Below are 19785 nucleotides of genomic sequence, written 5' to 3'. Positions count from 1 at the left end.
GTAAAGGTCCATTGTTGTCTGTTGATGTAGGATTATCGGTGACGGAGGAGAGGAAGGAGAGTCAGGAGAGGACACGCGACAGACCTAGGTGGCCACTGGTGTTGAGAGAGGTGAGGTCAGGAGGTATTGTACGTCTAAGCAACAAATGGTGTTGAGAGTGAGGACCGAGGCGATTGGGTGAATCGGTTGCGGCACTTTGGCTCCCTGCGTTGGAGAGAACGCTCTATGTATAAGAAAATCTGAAGGCACATGAATCACAACTCTTCTGACACCTTCCTAGTAAAGTCGCTAGAGTTAGACCTTATGGTCTTGAGTTTGAATCATGCTCCTTCAGTTCTTTCTCGAGACGTATCGTTATTCTAAGAACCATCTTATTTTTTTTCTTTGGAGTGATTTTCTCTTTCAAAAGTACCATATTTATATTTTTAGGTTTCTCACATAGTTCAGTTTCTTAATTTTGAAATATTGAATGCATGTTTATTATAATTAGGATATTAATTATTACTTCAAGGTACTTTGTAAGTGCGCATTTTCAAACACATGCCATTTAAAGAAACATCTTGTTCGTATTCTTTTGGAGCAATTTTCCTATTCATTCAGACCAATTTTTAAACCATCCTACTTCTATTAGTTTGGACCATATTGTTTGTGTTCTTTTGGACCATATTGTAAGTTCATTTTTTTCAGACGTCTCCTTTTTAGAAGAACAAAACATCTTATTTGTATTGTTTTGGAGACCAAGCTTTCTAAAAAAAGAAAATTCGTATTTATATCCTTAGGTTTCTTACACACGTCAACTTCTTAACTTTCATCTCGAGAGATCATACTTATTTAAATTGAAAATAATAATAGTACCTCATAATAATTAAAGCCAACACAAGCAGTGTCTCTTCTACTTGTAGTTTTGACTCTTGCTTACTGCTACTTAATGATCAAGCCGACACACTAACATCTCTCATCAACATACCTAGTTAATCAAAGCCACGTTCACTCACGAACAAGAGCTTCTCCTATTCGTATTGTTTAGTACCAACTTTATTAAGCATCATACATATTAATTGTGAAAACAACATAATGCACTTAAAAATAGAAATGCTAGATCTCAATTCTCGGAAAATCTGGTATATAACATCGGTCATTCCAAATGTTTATCGATGTTGCCCATTGAAACATATCATCGAGAGTGAAAGTTAACCGTCGGTTATTGCTATACCCCGTCGGGTATTTACTCAAATAACCGAGAGTCACACATGTACCGTCGGCCATTTTCACTCATAAGTGAGAGTTTTGTTTTCACCTTCGAATATTAAATTTCACCGTCGGGCATTACATGTAATCCACGTGAGTGTATCTAAAACCGTCGAATATTATATTGAACTGTCGGGCATTAAATTGGATATCCGAGAGTTGGATTTTCACCGTCGGGTAATCTGTTATACCGTCGGCTATTAGTAGTAATATGTGTGAGTTGCCAATAACCGTCGGCCACTGATACTACTGTCGGCTATTATAGTAATAATCGACGGCCCGTCGGCTAATAGATTTCACCGTCGGAAATATGGTGATTTCTAGTAGTGGTTGTAATAAAGAGTGGAGAGAAAAATAAACCGATGGACCAGGATGGGAGGGGTGGTGGGAGGAGAGACGACACAAACCCCGCGAAAATAAACCATGGAGACTATTCACCAACTGCTCCATTAGGAGTAGAGACTTTCATAAAGAAGTGCATTGAATACTATGAGAAGTTTGATTCTTGATGAATGTTTTGAGATATGAGGATGGTGATATTAGAGTCATGCTAGCAGAGTAATTGTGAATTCAAGAAATACTTGTGTTGAGGTTTCCGAGTCCTGTAGCATGCACACATGGTAACCGTTGTGTAACAAATTTGAAGCATGAGGTATCTCTTTGATTGTCTTCCTTATGTCTGGAGGTCGGGATCGCGCGATGGTTAACTCCTACCAACCCTTCCTCTAAGAGCATGCGCGTAGTGCTTGGTTTTGATGACTTGTAGATTTTTGCAATAAGTATGTGAGTTCTTTATGACTAATGTTGAGTCCATGGATTATACGCACTCTCACCCGTCCACCATTGCTAGCCTCTTTAGTACCGCGCAACTTTCACCGGTACCATAAACCAAACATTTAATTTCCTAAAAAGCCACCATACCTACCTATTATGGCATTTCCATAGCCACTCCGAGATATATTACCATGCAACTTTCCACCGTTCCGTTTACGATGACACTCTTAATCATTGTCATATTGCTTTGCATGATCATGTAGTTAACATCGTATTTGTGGCAAAGCCACCGTTCATAATTCTTTCATACATGTCACTCTTGATTCATTGCACATCCCGGTACACCGCCGGAGGCATTCATATAAAGTCATATTTTGTTCTAAGTATCGAGTTGTAATCCTTGAGTTGTAAATAAATAGAAGTGTGATGATCATCATTATTAGAGCATTGTCCGTATGAGGAAATTAAAAAAAAAAGAGGCCAAAGAAGCCAAACAAAGAAAAAAAAGAGAAAAAAAGATAAGGGGCAATGCTAATATCCTTTTTCCACACTTGTGCTTCAAAGTAGCACCATGATCTTCATGATAGAGAGTCTCTTATTTTGTCACTTTCATATACTAGTGGGAATTTTCGTTATAGATCTTGGCTTGTATATTCCAATAATGGGATTCCTCAAAATTCCCTAGGTCTTCGTGAGCAAGCAAATTGGATGCACACCCACTTAGTTTCTTTTTGAGCTTTCATACATTTATAGCTCCAGTGCATCCGTTGCATGGCAATCCCTACTCACTCACATTGATATCTATTGATGGGCATCTCCATAGCCCATTAATACGCCTAGTTGGTGTGAGACCATCTTCCTTCTTTTTGTCTTCTCCAAAACCACCACTCTATTCCACCTATAGTGCTATGTCCATGGCTCACGCTCATGTATTGCGTGAAAGTTGAAAAAGTTTGAGAATACTAAAGTATAAAACAATTGCTTGGCTAAAACCGGGGTTGTGCATGATTTGAATATTTTATGTGACGAAGATGGAGCATAGCCAAACTATATGATTTTGTAGGGATGAACTTTCTTTGGCCATGTTATTTTGAGAAGACATGATTGCTTTGTTAGTATACTTGAAGTATTATTATTTTTATGTCAATATTAAACTTTTGTCTTAAATCTTTCAGACCTGAACATTCATGCCACAATAAAGAAAATTACATTGATAAATATGTTAGGTAGCATTCCACATCAAAAATTCTGTTTTTTTATCATTTACCTACTCGAGGACGAGCAGGAATTAAGCTTGGGGATGCTTGATACATCTCCAACGTATCTATAATTTTTTATTGTTCCATGCTATTATATTATCTGTTTTGGATGTTTAATGGGCTTTAATATGCTCTTTTATATTATATTTGGGACCAACCTATTAACCGAGGGCCCAGTGCCAGTTTCTATTTTTTTGCCTATTTTAGAGTTTTGTAGAAAAGGAATACCAAACGGAGTCCAAACGGAATGAAACCTTCGCGGTGATCTTTCTTGGACCGCAAGCAAACTACAAGACTTGGAGATGAAGTCGGAGACACAACGAGGCGTCCACGAGGCAGGAGGGCGCGCCCAGGGGGTAGGCGTGCCCCCACCCTCGTGGGCCCTTCGTAGCTCCACCGACCTAGTTCTTGAAGAAAATATGCCCTAGAGGCAATAATAAACTTATTATTTATTTCCTTATTTCATGATAAATGTTTATTATTCATGCTAGAATTGTATTAACCAGAAACATAATACATGTGTGAATACATAGACAAACATAGTGTCACTAGTGTGCCTCTACTTGACTAGCTCATTAATCAAAGATGGTTAAGTTTCCTAACCATAGACATGAGTTGTCATTTAATTAATGGGATCACATCATTAGGAGAATGATGTGATTGACTTGACCCATTCCATTAGCTTAGCACTTGATCGTTTAGTATGTTGCTATTGCTTTCTTCATGACTTATACATGTTCCTATGACTATGAGATTATGCAACTCCCGTTTACCGGAGGAACACTTTGTGTGCTACCAAACGTCACAACATAACTGGGCGATTATAAAGGAGCTCTACAGGTGTCTCCGAAGGTACTTGTTGAGTTGGCGTATTTCGAGATTAGGATTTGTCACTCCAATTGTCGGAGAGGTATCTCTGGGCCCTCTCGGTAATGCACATCACTATAAGCCTTGCAAGCAAATGTAGCTAATAAGTTAGTTGCGGGATGATGCATTACATAACGAATAAAGAGACTTGCTGGTAACGAGATTGAACTAGGTATTGAGATACCGACGATCGAATCTCGGGCAAGTAACATACCGATGACAAAGGTAACAAACATATGTTGGTATGCGGTTCGACCGATAAAGATCTTTGTAGAATATGTAGGAGCCAATATGGGCATCCAGGTTCCGCTATTGGTTATTGACAAGAGAAGTGTCTCGGTCATGTCTATATAGTTCTCAAACCCGTAGGGTCCGCACACTTAACGTTCGTTGACGATATAGTATTATATGAGTTACGTATGTTGGTGACCGAATGTTGTTTGGAGTCCCGGATGAGATCACGGACATGACGAGGAACTCCGGAATGGTCCAGAGATGAAGTTTAATATATGGGATAATGTCGTTTGGTCTCCGGAAGGGTTACGGAATTCACCAGAAGGGATTCTGGATGTTTCCCGAAATGTTTGGGTACGAGAACACGTTATTTGGGCCAAAGGGGAGAGCCCACAAGGTTTTTGGAAAGCGCAAAAGGAGTTTTGCGGAGTCCAGGGTCCAGACGCCAGGGTCCCTGGCGTCTGGGTCCAGATGCCGAGAACCCAGGCATCTGGCCCTGGAGTCCGAGAAGGACTCTTACCTTTCAGGTGAAACCGACTTTGTGGAGGCTTTTACTCCAAGTTTCGACCCCAAGGCTCAACATATAAATAGAGGGGCAGGGCTAGCACCAAAGACACATCAAGAAACACCAAGCCGTGTGCCTGCAACCCCGTCCCCTCTAGTTTATCCTCTGTCATAGTTTCCGTAGTGCTTAGGCGAAGCCCTGCGGAGATTGTTCTTCACCAACACTGTCACCACGCCGTCGTGCTACAGGAACTCATCTACTACTTCGCCCGTCTTGCTGGATCAAGAAGGCGAGGACGTCATCGAGCTAAACGTGTGCAGAACTCGGAGGTGCCGTGCGTTCGGTACTTGGATCGGTCGGATCGTGAAGACGTACGACTACATCAACCGCGTTGATAAATGCTTCCGCTTAGTGATCTTTAAGGGTATGAAGATACCACTACAAAAAAAATACACTTCCGTGATGATACGTGTTTGTCAGGGTAGGTCGTGTTTTTTGTCATGCATGTACATCCATGACAAATTTATGACAGAATCAAGATAGTCATACCTGTGCTGTCGTAGAAGTGTTCCATGACATTACCAAAATTATCATCACGGAAGTGTCCACTTCCATGACGATAAATCGTGCGTCACAGAAGTGCTTTCGTCAAGGGTGACCGACACGTGGCATGCACCGTAACGGAACGCCGTTAAGCTATCGGGTCGGGTTTTGGATCCGATAACCCGTTAATAGCCCTGACCAAAGGGGATTTTCCACGTGTAAAATCATCATTAGCTGGAGGAAACACGTGTCGGCTCACCGTTGGGACAGATGTCATCCGCTCATTGGACCGAAGGCGCCTATGATACGGCGACACGTGGCACGGCCCAACAGAGGCCCATTCCTGTGAAAAGGCCAGCCCGTTTGACTTGGTCAAAAGGTGGCGGGCCGGCCCACGGAAATCCTGTTAACGGCCTATTCGCATATAGCCCATTTACAGCCCGCTAACCCAGGGCCCCTTACGCCCAATCCGAATTAGGCCCAGTAGCGTCATTTGGGCCATCCAATATGATTCGGCCTGTTTTAACTTCCGGTCTATGTGTGGCCCATGACTTCTTTCGGCCCATATGAGGACCTTTGTAACTCTTGGCCCATTAACGGCCTGTGGTGAAACTGGCCCGTAATGAATAGTGTATCACTTTACACCCATGAACGGCCCGTTATTACATTGGGCCGTTTCCAGCCCAAGTTATCTTTCGGCCTTCTCAGGGCCCATTGATTCTTGGGCTCACTTGCAGCATTCGGTTACATACGGCCCGTTACTATCATTTTCTGCTTGTGGGCCAAATTCAGCCCGCCGTTACAGTTGGCCCGTTTGCGGACCGTTAATACGTTGGGCCATTTTCATGTCAAAGAAAAACCCGTTGGTCTGTTTTCATAGAGTTATCAAATACAGCCTATTAACGGCCCGTTATGGTCCAAGAATAGTACGGCCCATGATTGGCGAAATGATGATACGCCCCGTAGAAGGCCCATGGATCCTACGGTCCGTATGAGGCCCATGGATAGTACGGCCCATTGATCCCTAAGGCCCGTATAGAAGGCTGATGGATCCTACGGCTCGTATAGAAGGCCAATGGTCCTACGGCCGAACGAAGGCCCATGGATCATACGGCCTGCAGGAGGCCCATGGTTACAACAGTCTGTGTGTTGCCATGATTATTTTGGCCTAGTTACCAAAAATAGGCTATTGTGGCCACTAGAAAAACACAGAAAAAGAATTGCAGTGACTACAAGCAAACAACTAAACAAGACAATAAGGAAACAAAGTTCGCCACTAGAGCAAGCAATTAAGGCTAGCCTATTACTGCTATTACACATATTACATCCACTAGGCATCAAAGTTCGCCACTAGTGCAAATATAGGGAACAAAGCAGCATATACATACACTGGCCGTCAAAATTGGCCACCAATGCAAATAAACGTGGCAGCAAAACAAGAGCATAACTGAAACAACTTCAGAAGAGCTCAAGAAACGTTATCATGGGTATCCACCATGCTGGCAATAAGCTTAGCAAGCTGATTAGCTTTGTCCTATTTGGCGCTAAAATCCTCCAACGCTTGCTGTTGCACCAGAAAGTATGCATCGGAATGCTCCAGGGACTTCCGCAGTCCTTCCGCTTCTTGTCGCAGCACAGCTGATCGATGTCTTTCAGCTTGTAGTTGAGACTCAAGAAACCGAACTGATTCAGACAGTGAGTTTGAATAGCTTGTGCAAGCGGTAGTGGCCAGTAACTCGAACACTAAACCAAGACAGGACTTTGGGGTTGTCTCGCTGTCTTCAAGATAGTCTTCCTTAGCTGTTTTATCAGCTTTGTTGGAGACCAACAAGGATGTGTCATTATCCTGAACCTTATCTGCATTACTTCCTTTACCATTGCTTAATAAGGCACTCTTCCCCAATATTCTGTCAGCATTCTAAAAGAAGAAACAAGCAGACACATAACAAGTTTAGCATGTACTAGTATATGAAACTCATTTCGGTGAACCAGTTCATTAGTAAGGTGGATAGGATTAAACTACCAAGTCTTCTATTGCTAAGTGATAGTACATAATAAAAGCATCAAACAAACATATATCTATGTCCTATGGTCACTACATTGTCTTGCCAAATCAAAATAGAGACACGGTTCAAATCATATCAGTTCAAGACAAAGCAGCAGTGAAAGAATAGAAAGCGTGGGAAACTACACGGCACAACAAGATTTCAGATGGGTACCACGGGTCTACATGTACAACAACACTATTGGCTCTGTTGTGATGCTAGTAATGTGCATGATATGAAAGTCAACTGTATACACAATTGAAATTGAAATCAAAAGAGCTATTGATAAGAGCAAACCTGTTAAAGAAACATGCGTGAACATACCTGCTGTGCCATTAGAGTTTCGATTGGATTCTTCAATTTTAAAATAAGTTTGTATCAGTAAATACAGTGATACAAGATCAAAGCAATCATAGTTTAAAAAGGTGCGCCTAAGAGAGCGCTTAAGCATGCCTAGGCTCTAGGCATTAGCAAAACGCATTGCGCATAACTACGCTTAATCTATGCATAATTGCGCATAAGCATGCGCTTTGGTCAGTAAAGTGCAAGGCAGTGGCAAAACGCACAATTAACGCCTAGCGCTTTTTTGAACTATGATAGCAATGGAATCTTAAATTAGAACAGTTATTCTTCAGGTTTAGGCACTTGTTCTACATGAACAGAGTATAGTAAGACGCAAGAATATAATACTTAAAAATAGAAAATGAGCTCATAGACCTTACCACATTCTTGGTTCGGGACCAGTACAGAACAAGGCGTTCCCAGTCATCGTCCAGTAAATGTATCTCAGGAGAATGTAAGGGAATTTGATGAGTTTCTTTGCCGGTGAAGTACGCTTTCTTCAGGTAATTCCGATACTGCCACCAAGCATTCTTGAAGATAGCAGAGGTATTAGCACAGGTTATCTCATCCTGAGTTTCCAAATCGGTGATTCTCTATAGAGAAAAATGGGAAAATTTGTTGTATTATAACCATCATGGAGGTAGGATGTATGGGACGAAGCAAAGTAATTGCCATAAATAACATTACTTACACATAACTCCTGGACAAACACCTGCAACTGGCATTTTCCTTCATCTTCAGTATAATATTTCCAAGATGGGAAGATACGCACATACGATTTAACAACATCAAATGTGATAGATGATAAACTACGACTGGCTAGTTGTGCTTCCTCCACGGGAATAGGCGTACTAACTGGTGGAGTTGGGGTTCGCCGTGATAGTACTGGCCCTTTGGACACTGGAGCTGCCTTACTAATTGCTCTTGTTTGGGAGCTCTATGGTGGAGATGGTGCTGTGTCAACAGGAACTGGGTTACTATCGGCTGGGGTTGGGGTTAGATTGGGTGAAGCTGGTTCTCTGTCCATTGCAGTAGGGGTACAATCTGCGAGAGTTTGGGTTATGTGTGGTAGGGCTGGTTCTTGTGCATGTACAACCGGGGTGCTATCTCCACCAAGAGGTAGCACTGTTTTATTTGAAGACCCTATTTTTATTCTGCTAGATACTGGCATCACCCGCTCCAATTCAAATGGCTGGTAGAGCGAACACCTTGGGGGTAAATAGGAGTGGTCAGCGGCGTCTGAATCCGCCTCAGAACAGATATCTTCCTCTGGATTACAATCTGGAGAGGGGTGGGGAGGGTTTGTCATTGAACCCACCATGGAGCGATGTCTGCATGACATTGTATTGCCGTGCAAAACTCTTCTCTTTTTCTCTACATGTTCAGCATGACTGTTTACAATATCTGACATGCATACGAAAAAATATGGTGAGATTATGTAAGGAGAGCATGCAGAAATTTAGAGTGATGGTAACAACCAGTGGATGGATCCAAAAATAATGATAGCAGGCTGATGATTGCTTTAAATTAATAAAAAGACAGATGATGATTTCTTTACTATTTGTTTCCCACCCAAGATGAACAACATAGGCATACCCTAGGTGAGCCAGATATTAGACAGACATACTATTCATTGCTGCCTCGATATGTGCCCCACAACTAATTTAGAACTCAAGTTTGAACATTAATTTGGACCTGAGTTGGGAGTCCAAGAGTTGAACAGGACGATAAAGTAGCAGGTAAGTTTAAGCAATGCATAACATAAGCAGAAACAAAAGAGTGTGACCTCTCTTGTGGACCGGTGTACTCCTCAGGTTCATCTGCTGAGTCGATGATGGTGATGCCGTTGGGGTGGGTGCCGGCGGCAGGGAAGGAGATCTGAGGCGGCGAAAGACGGTCAGGAGTCGTGATGTCTGGTTTGGTGGATGCTTCTGTCGATGGAGCAGCTCAGGTGAGGTGGACGACGTCGCGACAGGAGCAGGACAAACCACACAAAGTTCCCTTCGACACGTACCTGTAACTGAAGTAATTCTGTAAGGGCTCATTGGGCTTGCATGAATCTTAAAACGCAGGGATAGGAAAAACACCGGGATGGGATAGGAAAATGCACATGGTAAACAGAGCATTTGTAAACACAGGATTTCTGTCAACTTGGGTGTTTGGTTCACAGGAATTGGAAGAGCAGAGGAATGCAAAGAAACATGGCCAAAATAAAGAGAAACCATATGAAAGTGTGTATAGTTAGAATGTTATTCTGGCACTAATGCACTTGGTCTTGTTTTCATGCATAGGATTTTGAAAAGTAGGTCCATGTGGATGTTTTGCTTCATTCCTTTCAACAAAATGCATGAATAATTGAATAATAGAGTGCCATTGGAAAATTCTCTATTGCTATGTTTTTTCGTTGAACCAAAATAGCCCTAATGGATCGACGTGAATGTATAGTAATAAGTGATGCAACAAGTGTACAACCTCTTTGCCGTAGCCGTGTCGACCTCAGCATCTCGTCGCTGAAGCAGTTGAGGCAGAGGTGGCTGTCGGAGGTGTGGAGGAAGATCTGAGGAATCTGTAGATGGCGTCCAGGGCAATGCTCTGTTGTGATGGATTGTTCTGTTGTTGGAGCAGCTCCGGTGAGCCGTAAGACGTCAAGGCTGAAGCAGCACAAGACAGACATCGTCAATCTCAAGTGGGATTCTAATAACATATCCAATAGATGATGTAAAATGGATGTAAAATTAACATCACCAAAAACCACCTGACTATAATAGATGAGGTAAAAACTGTTGACTCTGAACTTAACTGTCAAAACTGAAATTTACTATGGAATCTGAATGCTACTGTCGAAACTGAACGCAATGGTAGCAGAGAGGCACTTGACATGTAGTTTAGGGAGGGCCTACAATTCATCTTCAACCTGCACCTCCCTGAGCCGCCAGCCACCACCGGCCAAACCGCTGGCCCCAGCGCCGCCTTGCCGCCCCGAAACAACTCGCCACCGCCGCCCCGAAACAACTCGCCACCGCCGCCCCGGCCAGCCCTCTAGGCCCCCCTCCCCCCCCCCCACCCTGAACCATAAGATAGATAGTGGGGTACCTCTCCGGCGAGCCCCCGTCCCCGCTGCGGGTGGTTCTTCTTAAATCCGGTGAGCCCCCCCCCCAACCCCTGAAAATCGACTGACCCAAAAGTCGATTCAGTCGACTGAAGTGTGGCTTAATCGGAGCAGAGCAGTAGCACGAGCGAGGGGGAGAGCAGCAGCAGCAGCTGGGCGAGCGAGCGATCGAGCGAGACCCGGAGCAGCAGCAGCAGCATGAGCGAGCGAGTGAGAGCCAGAGCAGCAGCAGCAGATCCGCTGGTATGGACGCCGCCGCCGAAGGGGCCTCGCACTGGGGGAGAGCCGCCGTGGAGATGTCGCCCACGGCACCGGCTTCAAGGTAGCTGCTCCATGGGGGTGCGGGATGGAGCACCGTCGGTGCTGGGAGGTCGAGTTAAGGAGAAGGTGTGATGCGACGAGTGTACAACCTCTTTGGTGGCGCCGAGTAGGCCTCGGCTTCGTCCGAGGAGTCGGTGAGGATGTTGCGGTTCCGGTGGAGTAGGTTAAGGCGGCGCTGTGGGGATGGAGCAGCTGTGATAGACGAGGCGATCGTCGTAGCAGCTCCTTGGAGGTGGAGGATAGGGCGGCTGAACCGGCTGGACGGCGAGATGGACGACGGATCCTCATCCGGGGAGGTGGACGAGGGACGTCGAGCTATTGTGGTGGACGACGTCGTCGGAGAAGAGGCTCCGGCTGGACAGCGGTGACGTGGCGGACAGGGGAGGGTGGGGTTTCGCAGTTGGAGCGGAGAGGTTATGGCGGTTTGGGATTTCGAATGGCGAAAAGGGGGCGATGGGAGGGGGTGAAGCATGACTTAGGGACGCGTTTGTCCAAAATGTAGGGTGTGTTACAAAAGTACCCCCCACCGATTTGAACTAGCGGCCCTTTCGGCTCAGGGTTAGAAGGGGGATTTCACGTGTCGGGATTTGGTAGCTGGAGGGAGTTTTTGCGCGCGTTGTAATTTCGGGGTAGCAAGGCGCGGGTTGTGAAGGCGCCAGTTTTGGGAGCACGATATCTGAACTTTCGGGATATAACAAGACGCGGGTTGAATTTTAGGGACAAGCCTAACGTGTAGTAATATTGTACTTGTACGTACCAAATCAATCCGCACTTCCCTCAACCAAAAAGAAAACGAAAAAAATAAAACTATTCACAGCACACAAAGAGAGAGTCTTCCCCGTTTTACTATACAAATGCTATTCAAAGCTACTCCCTCCTTCCATCTATATAGGGCCTAATGCGTTTTTCGATGCTAACTTTGACCAAATATTAGAGCAATGATATATGACATGCAACTTACACAAAGCACACTGTTAACTTCGTCTGTGAAAGGTTCTTTCAATGATATAATTTTCACATTGTGCATGTCATGTACTATTAATCTTGTCAATAGTCAAAGGCGGTCTTAAAAATCTCATTACGCCCTATATAGATGGAAGGAGGGAGTATGAATCCATGTTATGTCCGATTAAATTTTTTCGCTTGATGTATAATGCATGTAACCTACTCATACCAACATTTTAGTGCATTCCAAATGTCTATACTACCGCTGCAATTCGAACTAAATTTGAATTCGTTTCTCTATTTCAATAAGAATCTACAATCATGATTGTTGCCAACTTCAACCATCATTCGTGTATTACCTTAATAACACACCACATGATTACTATAGAGATAGATATGAACTATGTGTACTACATGAACTCGAATTCTATTTTTTGAATACACTTGATGTTGATTCCAAATAATAGTACATTTGATGTACTAACTATATATTCATAATTTAAACCATGTTCCATACGTACACCGTGTTTATCACACAAAGTATAGTGCCCCGCCCCCTACATTATGACAAGTATTTAGACCTGAGTTGCAAAAGCCACACATTAGCCCAAATTATAATCAATGTTCTACATTATGATATCTTCATCAAGTATCCGTATCCACCTTTTTATAATGAATTATGATATTTGTTCGTCTTTTACACCTTCACGATCCTCTTCTATTTGTAGCTAGCTAGCGCTAACTTTCTATCGTGCATGCACACGCCCGCCCCCCTCACACACACTTAGTGTCCCCTCCATCACGCACGTTCATTATTTCTCTTTAGGTCGTCCACCAGTGGTGTGTGTAGGCCCCCAGCTCTTTCTTTCTGGCACACACCGGTCGATATACCTCTCTAGCCAAGTGTGCCTACAACAAACACATATATACTTCCCCTCTTCTCTTCTCACCGTCCATGCCCCCATATGTCCAATATGATTCCACGCAGGTGCACACTCCCGCCCCTCTTTTCATTAATCACATGCTCTCACACTCCTCCCCCCTCGACATGGTAGGCCTCTCGCACCACCTCCTAGCCACACCCTCTCCCCTTGTCTGCCTCTCCGGACCTTATTTGCTTCTAACACATGCAGGCGTGTATATGAACTGATCTCCCTACATATAGCCAGGTCGACTATAATTCGTTTTCACCAGGCACCGATACACTTACCTCGCTAGTTATGTCTCTCCTTTTCTCGGACACATGACGGTTGATCTTCCTATGTAGTTACGCGTGCTTACCACAACCATATCTTCTCCCCTCATCATCCTTGAATACCTCCCGACCCGTCTCTCACACACACGTGCATAGACAGACAGACATCCCCCACCCTCTCTTATTGATATTGCACTCATACCCTCCGTTTGTCTAGCAGGCCTCTCCCACCATTTGTGAGACGCCACTCCACCACCAACCCTCCGATGCTCTACCTTTGTCTTTTTCCCAACCTTATTCCTCTGCTACACATATCCATGGATGTCGATCGATCTCCCTCAATACATAGCTAGGTCTCTCTCCTTCCCCACACATATACTAGTCGACCGATCTATACCCCCCCGCCCCCCACACACACACCGATAGTCGAACGTTGTAGGTAGGTATCCATGCCACGGAGAAGAACTGCACCTCTGCCCTCTCAAATTCCAGTAGGCCAGCCGCCCTGTATCTTTGACGTGGGCAAACACAAATTCGATGGCACTCTTTATCGACCGCGCAGCCACACACTTCATCCCTGTTTTCAATTCTATTGATATCTCACGTCCATGACTCCGTTTCACACACATTGCATATGTTACATTTTTCTGATTGAGATATCATCAACACATTGCCTCTGTTTTGCACAAACCATCTCTCTCACACCCACCCACGTACGTACCTGCACCTAAAGAAGAAGTGCACGCAGGACGCACATACTCATGTCTCGTTCCCGTCCACACCCGCGCGGGTACACGGTGGAGTTCGTTTCTGTACAAAAAGGAAGCCCACGTGATAATTTGACGCGTGTAGCGGTTGTTTACTCGAAGGAGGGTCGAGTACCACGCCTAGAATATAGAACGATTGCCGTGGGGAAAATGGAAAAATGGGTTTGTCTCTCGTGATTCTCGTCACACAATCTCACACAAGGCCGCCGTGGCCTCTCTCTCTCAGCGTTGGTCAGTGATCTGGCCGCATCCCGTCCGCCGGCAGAAAGGGAGGATGTGCATCGTATCTCCGTTCGACGGTGTTGAGGAAGCTCGTCCCGATCTGCGGTACCCGCCGTTCTCTCTGACCAAGCTCCGGCGCGGTAGGGCCTTCGCCACCTGCTCGCTTCTGCAGTATGGGCAGATCCCGGCCGCTAGAGCCCTCCTAGTAACATCCCAACGACCCTCAGGTATAGCTTCCTCCGGCCTTTCTCCACTGCCCATCTTCCCACGTTGTTGCATGTGGATCTTCTTTAGTTGTTTGCTTAAATCGTATCTCGGCCGGCGTACTTTCCATCTTGCAATCTCGTCCTCAAACCATTTTTGATAAACCACCATGTGTTATCTTTCCCTTTTTACATGGAACATGCTTCTTTTTTGTCGGCGTATGTGTCTTCAACTCGTGTTATTGGGCCGTAATTGTTTCCTTTCGACCTCCTTTTGCAAACAGGGCTATCCATTTTCACCTTGTTGCTATTGCGACCTTCTAGTGACCTGCACAAATCACTTTTCTGAAGAGTGTTTTGTGCAGTTCCGCCAAAATGTCACACGGGCAACATTTTTACATTTCTGTGGGACTGCGGAAAGGGAGATTGGTTTTGCTATCCTCCTCATCCAACTCCGTGCCTAATCTTCTCCAACAAGAAGTTAGTCCTAAAGAGAGATCGTAGAGGTGATCGGCTTCTATTTATGTGTGTTATGTTTCATCATCTAGTTCCACTATTATTGTAATCACACTGACTGGATATCTTTGCAAACAGGGATGGTCCGCCTGATTTTAATGGAGCTGCACAAAATGATCGGATTGTGGTGTCCTTCATACACCTCTTTTTTGGCTATAGAGCTGGGTGGAACTAGCTGCCAAGCAATGAACACTGTGCCAAGGAAATGGAGCCATGCCTACGAACAGCATCGATCAATTATATTTTTTTTCTTTATTTGTACACCTTCTCACAACTTTGTCTTCAGTTGTGATGTGAATATTGGCGCTGATCTGCGAACCATTGAGATGCATTAGCCATGGTAGTTTCATTTGTATTTGACAGAATGTTGTAACGAGATAATCTCGAGCCAAGACACATGAATCCTAAGTTGAAACCTTTTTTTCCTGCGGGAACCAGAGTTGAAACCTTCATAGCATCACAGTACAATTTCATCAAAATTATGCGTACATATAAACAAATCCTGAAGGATTGATAGCAATGCCAGAAACAATTCAACTTCGTTTCGCCGACATGTTGGACATCCTTCATCCGGCTCCACCTGCCATGCAGCAATATTGAGTGCACAACACAACTTCACGGAAAGATTCTCCCCGGTCGTTGCGCCGCAGTAGTAATGACTAGTGAGCAGTCAAATGACAGAGCCCCACCTTCGCCATAGTAAGTTGCTCGGACGAAGCAACCATCATTTCTCTGTTCCTTGAATCTGCTGGTACTCCCATATTCCCAAAGTAATAAGTTGCTCGGGCGAATCAACCATCACTATATCCGCTCACGTGTGATGACCACAGGAGCTATCCATTCAGATTGCATGTTAAAAAAATAAAGGTCGGTAACTAATGCGGCAAACTTTCAAAAAAAAACTAATGCGGCACCTCGGGCCAACGCGGCCAGATCGCATTTTGCATGAGAAATTACACACCATGTTTCGTTGACATGTGGTCGCGTTCCAACATATCAGTGAGACAATGGCGAGTAGTAGGAGTATTTCCGAACCGACGTGTAGGCCGGGGCGCCCCTTCGTGAACCGTCGCAAACTGGTAACCGTCCACCGACTCTTCGCCTTTCCCTCTCGATTTGGAACTGTTGTCGCACGCTCTTCCTCTCCCTCCTCCATTTTCCTTCAGCCTTTCACCCTTTCTTCTGCCATTGTTCGATCGTCTTCTCCATGGAGGGAACAGGACGGAAACGACCCCGTTATTCTTGCCCCAATCTGAAAGATGACGTGGTGGAGGAACTCATTGATCGGTGCGACGTCATCACCTCGGCTAGCATGGCAGGTTCGTTCAAGCCCATTCTTAACTCAACTAATAACATCATTACAAGGAACCCAAGAGTCAAGGAGCGGTTTGATCTCCCCTATGTTCTTCACCGTGACCCTGATGAATGGCGCCGTCACGACGGAGGCCTCGCCCTGTGCAAGTGATGCCGCTTGATAATGATACGTATGATGTTAAGATGCCATCGCTTGAGGGCAAGGCTTGGGCAGGCGCAAATGGAGATTGGGTTGTTTACATTGGGTCCAACTGCGAGTGGGAACTTGTGAATGTGTACACTCGTGACCGGGTTCCACTTCCAAAAATCTCAGCAGACTGCCCAAAGGTTAAGCACACCGGTATTGTACGCACGTTCAAATACAACCATGGTGACTGTCTTCTACGGAAGATAGCAATTTCTCGAGTTCCCAACCACTCTTGGAATTACAACAACTATAAAATTGTTGCTATCTTCGACAAGCTTGTTGCCGTCCTTACTGGTTTGACTCGATGGATATTGCTCAAAAATCAGTTTCTGTACACGGATGAGTACTGTGATGCAATTGAATACGAGGGCCTTGTGTTTGCTGCCACCACTCGTGGCACTGTTTTTGCATGGAGTCGTTGTTTCGGTACGTTTGTCTTCCACCGTAATTATAATTGTTTCATCCACATGCATGCGGGTTAGCAAGTTTCCCTTTACTAATTAACCTTCTTCTTGTGTTTCCAAGGTCCTGCGAACATTCCACCACCTATACTTGAAGATTTTTATAACCAAGGGGGAGATGACGATGGTGATGATCACGAGCATGAGGACGAGCAGCGCCCATATACTATTTGGCGCCTGACAACTAATTCCAATGGATCACCTCTTCTCGTGTGTATACAGCCCACTGATGATGTTACTGCTAAGGAAGTAGGTGTAGTCTCCCATGGTCGCACTCTCTGGACCTATTCCAACACCCGTTGCATGGTATTCGGGATGGATACTAGTGTGCTAGCGCCAACTCCTTCTCCCTGGTACAGAATTGATAGTCTTGGAGAAAATTCGCTCTTCCTTGGACAAAACTATCCAATGATGGTGAAAGGCGATCCAACTGCTGTTGACAAAACGTTACTACCATTTATGAGAAGCAATTGTGTCTATACCTCGGACATTTGGGTGGTTCCCTACCCTGGTACTGATATAGTAGGCCACTTCAGCCTGGATGATCAGTCCTGCGTTGGTCTCCAAATCGACAATGGATGGCCCATCCCAGAGAATCACTTGTGGTTCAAAGCAAGCGTTTCCAACGCCGAGGAATGGTTGATTTGAAGTTCATTTCATTGCTTGTTATTTGTTGTGTGGTGAAAACTTTAGTATTTATAATGTATCCTCGTTGTCGATGTGGGTTGATGACCTGTTGTTTGTAATAAACTGATATGCCTGTGATAAACTTACTAAATTTATGAATGGCTTTCGAGTCCCTTCTCTGAGTGAGTGGTGCGACGAGGCAAAAATATATTTTCCGAATACATAATTGTACGTGCATTGCAACAGGTTATCGGATGAGGCCAATCAACAATAGTAGTACACTATTTGTACTAGCTTCACATGCTTTGCGCGTTGTGCGGGTGTTTTTACTGTAGCCATATTGTACTACGTAACCAGCAGCTCGAATCCTCGATACTAGTAGTACTATATAGTAAGTAGTAGGAGTAGTAGGGTGGCATGGGCCAGAACAAGCATTCACGTCCAGGAGTACGGCACACGCCACCAGCACGACTTCCATCTGACACCATATTTCTTGGAGTCTGTGCTAGAGCAATATCTTCAACCTCATCGTTTCTCTAACTCAGCCATCGCGCGGCGGGCGAGGTGGGGGTTTGCCGATAGTCGGTTTCCTTAACTGCGGTCCCACTTGTAAGGCCAACTGCAACGCACGACCCCAAACGGACCTCCGTTTTACATGAACTCCAACGATAATTTTGACTAGAAAAGCAAGACCAAAGAAAACAAGAACCACAAGAATACATTTTACTACTCCTGTAAGTTGGGTTAGTGCCTTCTCGATGCATTCATTGTTGATCTGCGGAGGCTCGATCTTGCGTGCTTCTTTCTTCTTCGAGTGTAAAGAAGTAGATGTTGCTTCCTCGCATCTAGTCTCATGTCTAGCCTCTATTCTAGTACTCCCTCCGGTCCGTTTTTCTCTGCGTCTAAGCAGCAACACGCATACCAAGTAGGAGTATCAACAAGTGCACTAATCTCATCTATAGCCTCTGTGCTAGCTAAAAGTGATAGAACATCTACTAAATTGCGCTCTATCAATATATGGATGTACTCTTCTTCCCAATACAAAAACTTGCATCCATTCTACTCCCTCTGTTGCACAATACATGCCTTCTATTTGTCAAAATATATATGTATCTAGACATGTTTTAGTATATAGGTACATCCATTTTTGGACAAATGGAAGTCAAGTATTTTGGAATGGAGGGAGAACACAATAAAAAATTTAAGTTAGCACAACTAGTCTAATCCGAGAGCACAACCGAAGATTTGGTCGGGTTCTTCCTCCTTTTGCCGACACGTGGGACATCCAGCATCCAGATCGTGTCATGAAAGAAAATAGAGTGGTAATTGAAGCCACGAGATGTGCATCTTGGGTTAAACTGTAAACAGAATCTTACTACTCTTGAGTAACTCCAAAAGCGGCCACCGAAGATCTTTCTTGGATTTGTTTTTCATCACCAGCATGTCGAGGTGAAAGATGTGCAGGCTCAGTGGGTCCTCTTGCATTTTCACTGACATGTGGGGCCGCATGTGAGCAAACAGATGATGGGCTCCGCGCGTCCGCTGGCTGGCTGAGAAGAGAGATAGAGGAGGGCTGAGCACGGACTGCAGGAAATTTGTTCTATGTAACCAGCACCTTGATATTCGCATGTGGTTGTTTCTAGAATAAAAAAAAGGAGGTACCTCTACTTATGTTACTCCCACTACGCCTAGCCTAAGGTTAGTAGGTGACCTTGCGCTTGGCTCTTCGCCTCTTTCGGAAGTCGATGGTTCTACAGTAGTGCTTCTGGTAATCTGACACCAAATGAACTGTTGCACGTCCACCGCTTGTAAACAAAAGTTTCTCCTCGTGCTACGAGCCACCACACACGCGTTGGCGAGGGAGAAGGCATAATCAAGCTTCTCGTCGTTCTGTGAGTTGACGGGACACATCAAAGTTATTTACTAGTAGTACATACTCTCTCCAAAAAAGGGCTGACCATGTCATTGCTACCATCCCGTGCTCCGTCATTGAGTACGTGCACTATTCACGTGCCATTCACGTGCCATCGAGGAGAAAAAATATTGCGTAGGTGCCATCGAAGTGCACGACTCACATACGGAAAAGGGTTTCCCCCCGGTC

Source organism: Triticum dicoccoides, chromosome 7B (assembly GCF_002162155.2).
Source record: "Triticum dicoccoides isolate Atlit2015 ecotype Zavitan chromosome 7B, WEW_v2.0, whole genome shotgun sequence".
In the NCBI taxonomy this organism is placed as follows: domain Eukaryota; kingdom Viridiplantae; phylum Streptophyta; class Magnoliopsida; order Poales; family Poaceae; genus Triticum; species Triticum dicoccoides.
Note: the sequence above shows the minus strand (reverse complement) of the source record.